The sequence below is a fragment of the Silene latifolia genome, chromosome Y (assembly GCF_048544455.1).
Source record: "Silene latifolia isolate original U9 population chromosome Y, ASM4854445v1, whole genome shotgun sequence".
Taxonomy (NCBI): Eukaryota; Viridiplantae; Streptophyta; class Magnoliopsida; order Caryophyllales; family Caryophyllaceae; genus Silene; species Silene latifolia.
Window position 1 is genome coordinate 344,237,671 of NC_133538.1, and position 10,600 is coordinate 344,248,270.

The 10,600-nt window shown below is 38.2% G+C and overlaps 1 long non-coding RNA gene across 1 annotated transcript; it reads left to right on the forward strand.

The window, feature by feature from the left end:
* Positions 1 to 9,080: 9,080 nt before the first annotated feature.
* On the forward strand, positions 9,081 to 10,350 carry LOC141633597 (uncharacterized). Its single transcript, XR_012538389.1, has 3 exons — positions 9,081 to 9,199; positions 9,678 to 9,740; positions 10,047 to 10,350. It is a non-coding gene; the product is annotated as an uncharacterized LOC141633597 (long non-coding RNA).
* The last annotated feature ends 250 nt before the right edge of the window (positions 10,351 to 10,600 follow it).

Sequence of the window (10,600 nt, forward strand, 5' to 3'; positions counted from 1 at the left end):
GAATCGTAGCACTATGAGTAATGTTTTACTTTCCAACACTTTCTTTTCAAGTTTCACCTCGGAGGAAAAGACCCTAGAAACAAAGTGAAACTAGTCCTCTTGTCCCCAGCGGAGTCGCCAAACTGTGGACAAGGCCCTCGGGAACTGCGTCCGCGGGATCCAGACTAGGCATAATCGACTCGAGGTTCTTTCGAATCGAATTAAGACATATTAGAGTCGCCACCAAGTTTTATGGGAACTTGGAACCGTTCAAGTCAACATTACACCTTTCATCGAAAAGCATAAAGCCAATCGACTACGAGTGATTAAAGATAAAGACTTGTACCCTATATCACTCGATTTGAATGACTCTCGTAATCCAATGGTATTTAGACGGATCCACAAACCATAGATCTTGAGTAAGGGGTGAGGGTACGTGTTAGGAAGCCCATAAGGACACCTAACCCCGCCCGTCGATAACGGCCTCTACTAAGTCAAGTGTCGGATTTCAAACAAGGTCATAGCTACTACGATATATGATATGCAAACATCGTTTTAAACCCTAACATGTGACAACAATTTCTATGTCGTTTTAAATGCAACTAAACTAACTTTGTCAAAGTTGTAATTTAGCATGTGGGTTGATTAATCTAACAACATACAAAACAAAGCAAACAAGGCTTAAGGGGGAATGGGGGAGCCGTGGGATCTACCTATTACAAACAAGGCATTTCATGCCGACACAACAATAAATTAAAGATACAACTCGATCTAAATACAATTGCTATATACGACATCATACACGACACATGGCCATTCGGCCTAGGAAAACGTGCACAAAGGGGTGGCCCACGGCTCACATGACTCACGGCCTTGGGTCACTCCTCGTGATGTGTGCTTTCACTTAATCTTATCGAATTAGACATTGGGTCACACACCAAAGCATGCATTAGCATAAATCGGGCGATGTTGCTTTAAACAACATGCGATTTACTACGCTCTTACTTGCATTGGGGCACAACCATCTAACCAAACAAGACTAAGGTTTTTAAAAGAGGTTTTGACTCGATAAAAGAAAGCTAACTCGAAAATTACAACTCGATAACAAACGATAAATTACAAGCGACAAAACAAATAAAGAACGAACGATGCAAAAACAAACGAAACAAGAAAGGCCAAAGGCCGTGGCCAAAACTAGGTCCTAGGTCAGGTTCATTAGGTTAGATAGATGATTGCGAAACGGGATAGGAAACAAGTTAGAAAACGAATTAGAAACAACGTTGATCGATTGGAAGGATGTCGCGCAAAGGTGTATTCTACACGGCCTAAAAGGGGTCAAATTAGGTCAAGTTTGCTAATTAAATTAACTCATCGAGTGTTAATAAGAAGGTGCTAATCACGCACTCTTATACTAGCGAGAAATCATGTGAAAGAGAGAGATGCATTCATTATTTACAGAATTGTTAGTTGATTTTTAAAGCTACGTCGATGTACCCTAATGTGTCTAATTAGGTTATTAAAATGATCTAATGTCATCTAAACGAGTTATATGTTAACAATCAGAGGTCAAACTAACATGTGAATGGTCATAAGGTGGGTCGAATCACACGAAACAAAGGAGGGGTCAAAAGCGAAGAACGAAGTCAGAAATCGTTTTATTAATGCCCTACCTTGAACACGAGAATATGTAAATGAGACGGGGGTGTACGACCGACTGATGTAGCGGTTTCTTTCCCATCTCAAGTCAACGCGGGTGTTCATGGTGGTACTTTAACTCATACTCGGACTAAACTAGTTTCATAGTTAATGATAACAATCGATAAACAAAAACGATAAACGAATAAAAACAAGCTATAAAAAACAAACATAAAAAAACGAAATAAAAGGGAAAAAGAGGAGGATTTGATGCACCCTCAACCTACATGTATCGTTGACACCGTCTTGGGTCGTAATCGATGGTAGATTTTATCTCGAGAGGCCGTCGTCGACGAAGAAACAAAGCAAACACGCGTTTTTATCGAATCTGGACAGTAACTTTCAAACAGCGATTTCTCCCTCGTTTCACGATGAAAATTCGATTTAAAAGATGTTTTGAAAACTAGAAAGAGAGGAGAACAGAGATCTTAAAGCAACCCCTGCTCGTTTTGAGTTATTTGGCACGAAAAACGAGCACAAACAGAACTGGACAGACAGGAACAAACCGCGAAAACAGAGTGTATAACACTCTGATTTTCGAGGGATTTCGTGTACTCTCAAGGGCAATTTGGCTCGTAAATCTTTGTCTAATGTGTAGATGGATGTTATATGGTTAATTTGGAACAAGAAACTCGAATTTTGATGAAGGTTTGAAGGAGGAACGAATTGTTTTTCGAAGAGGACGCACAAACTGTTCCAGTTTGCAAGTCGGTTTTGTGGAGGGTTTTTGAGAGGCAATTAGGGTTTGTTTCTGGAGTTTAAAGCTTTTAAGTGACGGTTGTATGTATGGAGAACTTAGAGGAATGAATGTATCATGAAGGGTGGGTATTTATAAGGAGTTAAAGTAGGGTAAAAGGGAGGAGAGGCAGTCGGGCCTGTTTGCACATAGCTGATGTCCAGCAGCTTTTGGGAGGTTTTCTAGGGTTCGTATGGGGGGGTTTTCTTGGTGGTTAAGGTAAGGTAATATGGGTAGGATATTAGGGTATGGGTTAGGGTTAATGGGCACGGGTTTTGGTGGTGTTTGGAGCGGGTTTTGGACTCGGGTTTGAGCTGCAAAACAGGGGGGCTGCTTTGTGTTTTGCGGGCTGTTTGGGGAGTGTTTGGGATGGGATTTGGGCCATGGTTATGGGGTTCGAACTGGGGTGGATGGGTAGAGGCTTAGTTTGGTTAGTGTACTCGAGATTCGTGCCAATTCGTAAAGAAAACGGGCTCAAAAACCAAGCTATAATCGAGCTCCAAAACACGTGTTTAAAACAAGTTTTTTTCGATTTTTAAATCGATTTTTCAAATCGATTAACACATTAAAATAAATGACTTTTCAAATCAAATATACTCATAAAATGATTTTTCAAATCAATTATTTATTTTATTTTCAATAAAATAAACTTAAGAAAATAAATTCAAAATAAAATAAAATGAAATCACCTTAAAAAAGACTTTAATTTAAATATCATTTAAATTAAAATACTCCGTCGACAACGCTCATTCTACATCGTAAAACGAACCCAAATAATGACAATGACAACTAAATAAATACATGTGTCCTATTATCATCGGGTGTTTGTCGGGTTCTCTATAAATTCCAATATCGACGGATACGGGTATCTACACCTTTCATCCGGCAACCGATGGTCAGACAGAACGGACCATCAAGACCTTAGAGGACATGTTGAGGGCATGTGTTATGGAGTTTAGGGGCAGTTGGGAAGACATGCTTGATCTGATCGAGTTTTCATACAATAACAGTTATCATACGAGCATCGGGATGGCACCTTTTGAAGCTTTGTATGGCCGGAAGTGCCGAAGTCCAGTTTGTTGGGATGATAGTTCTGAGACAGTGGTTTTAGGGCCACAACTGGTACAAGATATGGTTGAGCAAGTCCAGTTAATTCGGCAAAAGATGAGAGCAACTTAAGATCGTCAGAAGAGATATGCCGATTTACACCGCAGGGACATTGAGTTTGCGGTAGGTGGCAAGGTCCTTTTGAAAGTGTCACCTATGCGAGGTGTTATGAGGTTTGGGAAGAAAGGTAAGCTAAGCCAAAAGTTTATTGGTCCTTATGAGATTTTGGACCGTGTAGGCGAGGTAGCTTACAGGTTAGCGTTGCCACCAGCTTTGGATATGGTACACAATGTTTTTCATGTATTTCAACTTCGGAAGTATGTGAGCGATCCGTCGCATATCCTTGAGATGGAGAACATTGAGCTTGATGAATCCTTGTCCTACGCCGAGATTCCTAAGGAGATTCTTGATCGCAAGGTTCGTAAGACCCGGAATGGTGAGACGGTTTTACTCAAGGTCCTTTGGTCTAATCATAATGTGGAGGAAGCCACATGGGAACCTGAGGAAGCTATGCGAGAACGTTTTCCTACCCTTTTTTATCAGGTATGTTTGGTTACGGGGACGTAACCGTTGTCTTTTTAGGGGGGTAGGAGATGGTCGCGGTCGTGTTTTGTCTTGTTTTGTTGTTTTGTTTTGAGTCGGGGTAGTGAATTTTGTGGTGACTTGTGTAGTTCTTTGGCGTTGTTACATGTGTTTAGTATAGTCTTGTTGCGCTGTGTTATGCCTTGTTTTAGAGTGGAGTGTGAACTTCGGGACGAAGTTCTTTTTAAGGGGGGAAGACTGTAATACTACGGATTTTCTTTCGTGACTACTCGAACGAGTAGAGCCTACTCGGCCGAGTAGTGCTATTGTCGTGGGTTGTTTTGGTTCTGCCGAGGAATACTGGGCCGAGTATAGTGAATACTTGACCGAGTAGATGATACTCGGCCGAGTATAACTTTACTCGACCGAGTATCCGGTCTGGCGAGTGTTATTTTGACGGTTTAATTAGGGAGTGTTTAAGATTATTTTTATATCCCGCGTCAGTTTCTAAACATCATTTCAAACTTCATCATTTCTACGTTAACCCTAATCTCTCCCTAATCACTTCCTAATCATTCCATAGCGTTGTTGTGTGTGTAATCTTCGGAGTTCTTGCGTATAATTCCTCATTCTATTGTTGGTAAGTTATATTTCTATGTTATTCGTATTCGTTGGGGTTACTGTGTACATTTACAAAATTGGGAATATGGGGGTTGTGCAATGTGTAATTGTGTTATGTGATTATTGTATAGGAGAAGACTTCGTAGAGGATTCTTTCTGATTGTTCGAGTTCATTCTACTGTTCATTGCTAAGGTAGGGTTTCCCTACTTAGTTTACTGTTCATTGTTAAGACATGTGTGTTGTGTGACTATTGTTATCTGTTGATCATCGGAGTATGGAGATTGTTGTGACGATGTTGGTGTGAGGGTGTTGTGATGGCTGTGATGTCGTGTGATTGTGATTGTGGTGGAGTCACTTGCGGGAGTGGCTTCACACCGTAGTTCGCCCTCCGTGGAACCCGCCACGGGAGGGGATGTGCACATTAAGGGACAGGGATTGTTTGTCGCTCGTTGAGGAGCAGGACTAGGTGGGACCGGCTGCGATCACCCACTGGCGGCGAGGATTACCTGTTGCGATGGGTAATCTGGCAGGGCTACACACTTCGGTGTGTAGTCGGTTACAGTGTGAGAACGAAAGATTGGGATTGGGCGATGATCAGTTAATTACTTCGTTTGTTTGTCTGATATTGATTGAGTAATACTGACCCCGTTGTTGTTTGTGGAATCTACGGTGATCCATTCGGGGATGGTGAGCAGGCTTGACAGGTATTGCTAGTGATGAGCTTGGGGACAGTCATGGGAGTATTGTTATTACCAGTCATAGTATCACCGTCTGAGTCTTAGGTTATTTCTTTTATTGTTAGACATTGGAGTTGTATTTAGTTGAATCAGTTTTTGGATTTGGTTGATGTAAACTTTATACTTTACAGTACTTTAATAAATGTGCTCAGTTCAGAAGTTTTTGATATGTACTAACCTCGGGCAACCGAGATGGTAACACACTTTCATGGTAGGGTGGTCCTGGTAAGGCACATTGGTATGAGGGGGTGTTACAATAACAATATCTCAGGGCCACTCGAGGAGTAATGAACTGGAAATGCGTGGCCACGCTCGGAATGAATCCATGGTGGATAAATCCGGTCAATCAGTTATTCTCCAGATCGAGGAAACCACTCTCGATAGGATCACTTGGAAGTACGACCTGAAAGACACCTTGCATTGAGTGGGAGATAGTAATAGGAAAAGAGAATTGGTGACGCACACTTGTCGAGGATAAGTGGGAGATTGTTGGAATATGTGTCCTCCGACAATAATGTGATCACAACTGTTGATCATAATGATCACATGTTTAAGTCTCATTTTAAAGAATACAATTGGGAAGTAATATTTTACTGTCAACTGGTCCACACATATCGGTAATGATTGGCTGACTAGAGTTTGACATTACTGTCGTGAGACGGTGGTGACCAGTTGATCCCCTTAAGTCATACCTAAAGGGTAACACTCTTAATTGATCATTTAATTGATCGTATGACGATACGGGTCAATTAAATTACTTAAAATTGACGGACGATTTTGGAAGTAATATTTACGTGTCTCATTGTAATTTGATTAAATAAGATACGGTCTAAGTAATCGAATTGTTTTATTACTTAGATGAAATTATTCTTTAAGGAAACAATTGCATTTGAATGAATAAATTAATTATAAATACAAGATATTGTGATTTATAATTGGTAAAATATTTTGGTACAAGTAATTATGAGTTACCAAGTCGATTTTGTATATGACGTATTTTTATTAATGCGTTGATTTTTAATATGTTAAAAATACATAACAATTTTATGTGACATGTGACATGTGACAAATTGACAAATTTGACAAAGATAAAATGGAATCCATTTTATCTATTATGACCGAAATATTGGAGAGGATTAGGAAAATATAAGGTTAATTATATTAGTGGTAAACATAATCATGTTTGCCTAATACTAGCCTTGCATGCCTACTTGTTCTTGTGAAGGCAACCTTGTGCATGCATTGGCTCCCTCTTTTTCCCCCTCTTTCACCCGGTTTTTGAGAAGAAAACCACCTTCATTTTTCTTCTTATTTTTACCTAATATACACTATCATATACTCTAGTGTATTATTCATTCACTATCATCTAAAATTAGAGTTTTAGAAAGATAAAAACTTTCTTCTCCTCCTTCTCTCTTGACCGAAATAATAGAGAGACCAAATAATATTTTTGGGTCAATTTTTATACAAAATTAGTATTATTCTAGTAATAATAATATTAATTTTATTAAGTTGTTATCTTGGGTATAATACTTTTGGGAGGGATTCTCTTCTTGAATCCTTGTTCATCCACTAAGGAAAGCTCAAGAACAATAGAGTAGGAGAACTCTCTTGTGCCCATATAAACCGAAATATCAATGTGAGATGATGATTTTTTCTTTATTTATATTATTGTTTGCATGCATAAGATCACCTTTTAATTTTATGACTAAATTAAAATTATAACATATATGAATATGTTGAGTATAGAGATCTAGATTTCCAACACCCGCCTATATATATATATATATATATATATATATATATATATATATATATATATATATATGTTGCATTTGTTGGCGGAAATCGAGCAAAGTCTCAAAGTTAGATATTAAATCGCACGCTGCATACATGTGAAAGTATTTATGTAAAGGTGAGTATAAGCAGATGATACTATGAGATGTCATGATTTTTACCAGTTTTCAACAAGAAAAAAAAAAAAAAAAAAAAAAAAAAAAAACCGAGCAATCAGAGTTTTAGAATTCGATTTCGATATTGATGTGCATTCAAAATTTTGTGTCTATGTATCGTCATCTTAAGTGTATGGAGCTACTATCCCAGAAATTCCTATGAGAGCAACAGTATAATGTGGTGCATATATGGTTAATATGTATATGGTTATGTATAATATCAGATGTACATGTTGACATGAATCTTCTCACCTAGGAGAAGAAGTGACTCCTAGGTGCATATATGGTTAATATGTATAATATTAAATGTGCATATATGGTTAATATGTATATGGTTATGTATAATAGAATAGTGACGTGAACTGATGTGATTACATGTTAGGTATGTGGAGTTGTCAATTGAGAAGATACGGAATAGAGGACTTAGAATGAATATTTTGTTCTTGCACGAGAGATATGCAATTATACAACCCACTTTTGTCGGTTGTCTGTTTTGACTGAATCCGGTATGGGATATTAAGTAATGATATATGTTATGAGCAAACTAAGGATCATGTTAATTATTGTATTCAAGTGTCATATCCCTTGACCTTAGTTTGTGGGTGAGTAAGTGAAGGTGCAACGTAACGATTGACAATATGAGTATTGAACTAAGAGAAGACGTGACTTCTCACGGGAATGAGGCTTGTGCGCCAAGCGAATGTTGCGGGTTAGAGAAACCGAAAATTGTTTTGAATCTTATATTGACATTGATATGAAACATTCCTTTACAGGTTCACCTTCTACTAGCTCACCCCTTGCTTTAGGTTCAGGGTCGACAAGTGTGAATGCAGTACTTGTTAGACCATGAAGTGCTACGAGAGATTACATTGAACAATGATTTATGTTTCAGACCTCTGAGTCGGAAGTACGTTATTTGTTTGAGTTGATCGCATAGGATGATTGAGTCAACTTCGAGAACGAAGTTTCTTTAAGGGGGATAGAATGTAATACCATGTGTTAGTTACGGTTATTTGTAGACAACAATGTGGTTCGAGAAAGTAAACTTCAGGTGATATTTGGGTTGAGTGTCATTGTTTTGTGTTAGTTGTGATTTGAGAGCGATGTGAACTTCGGGACGAAGTTCATTCTAAGGGGGAAGACTACTCCGTATTTTATTATACGTCAGAGAATATTTTACATAATATTTTATTATGTTTGTCCTTCACTATTATTTTGTGAAGCATATTTTATCAGTAAATGGATCATACATCCGATGTACTACCATCAGTTTTTAGTTTCTGAGCATTATAATAAAGTTTTTGAGTTTTGTTTTAAAAATTATGAGTTTTACTATAAAATTTATGAGTTCATTCACTAAAATATCAAGTTCAAAAAATTTACAATAAAACTCAAAAACATTACATACAAACTTAGTTAAATTTAGGTTTTGACGAAAAAAAATTAAAATTTAACGTATAAACTTTAATAAGCTCAAAAAAAATACGCATATGCTCAAAACAAATAAAGTTTGAGGTAATAAGCTCAGAAAAAATATAGATATGCTCAAAAACAAATAAAATGTGAGGTAGTACATCCGATGTTCTTTTTTTCTCATATTTTATGTATATATGTTATAAAGGTATGTTAGTGAGTCAGGATTTAGTTAAGTGATTATTTGACTCAGAGTATATAATAACCCAATTACACTACCTCACAACCTTTTTTTTCATATTCTGAACACAAAACAAAACAAAAACCTAGAGAGAAAACAGAGAGGAGAAGACCGAATGGAAGGAGGCGACGGATGAGTCTAGGGCACGAGTTTCTGAGTCAATTCCTTACCAATTTTGCATCCTTGTAATCGTTGGTATAACCATATTGCTTTTTAATTCAATTTAATATAGTTTCTAAATTATTTTTCATGTTTTGCCTCAAACCTTAATTTAATAATCATCGTATAATTGGGGGATTTCGTTATTATGATGTTAAGACGCTATAATAATAAAATGTATGATAGTTTTGGACCAAGGGAGACGCGGGGACAAGTAGTGTGACGGGATTAGATGTGTTCTGACCGGGTAAAGGCTGCGAGGGAAGGTCTCGGGTCCTTGTGGCCAAGCCGTGGCCTCGTAATGGCTAAGCTATGGCCTGCTCTTTTGGACGCGGTCTTGGCATTGTCTGGTAACGACCGGGTTTTGGCTCATGTAGGTAGGCCGTGGCTTGATCATGGCCTAGCCGTAGGCTAGGCGTGGCATGGGGTCTCGGCAATATCACGTGTAGCGTAGCTAGTTTACATAAATTATTTTACGACGATATTCATTTTATGTTGGCTATAATTATATTAGGTTGGATTCAGTAGAAGAGCACTTTTAGCTGTATTGCTTTTGCTGCGACGGTCTACTGCTGAGGTAGGTTCTCCTACTCGACCCTTGCTAAATATTTAACTGTGTTGTTATGATGTATGAATTATGTTGAGATTACTATCATGTTCAGAGAATTATGATAATGAGGTTTGCGACGGTCTTATACTAAGTATTTGCATATTGTATGGTGTTGCGACGGTCTTATACTGAGTTCATACTAAGCTTGTGGCAATTATAGAATATTGCGACAGTATTATATTGAGTTTAATTATTTTGTGAATGGCAGTACTGTTATTGTTTCTGATTACTATTATTATGAATGGTGCACTTTATTGTTTGTGATGTTGAAAGCCTGCGGGAGAGGTAAAGGAAAATTATGCCAGGCACAGTTGCGGTTGCCGTCCTGAGAAATGATGGTGAGTAATAGAGTATTGTGATATTGATTAAGCCAGACACAGCTGCTGTTGTGGACCTGATGAATTAGTAGGCCTGGCACGTGGAAGTCGAAGCGACGTGGACCAGAAGGCGGCGCTGCGATGCCGTGAGTGAATGTGAGGATCATTGTAGTGGGTGTGCAATGTGGCCGCGGGCTGCATAATCTTCGAGGCTGCGAGCCTAAGTTACAGTAAAATGTTGTATACTATTTTATCGAGATTATCACAGTGATTCTAGTTTTAGTGCATTGCATTGTACTTATCATACTTTGTCATTTATTATTAATTTATAGTATGAGTTGACCATCTTGTGTCTTGTGTCAAATTGTCACCTTTTTTCGGGGTGACCTATATCGATCCATTCAATGATTTTCGCTTGAAGTGAGAGCAGTATGATAAGCAGATTCAGATAGTAGTTGTTTGGTTGTTATGCTTGGATGGGGCACGTGAGGAGATGGAAATCGAGCTTAG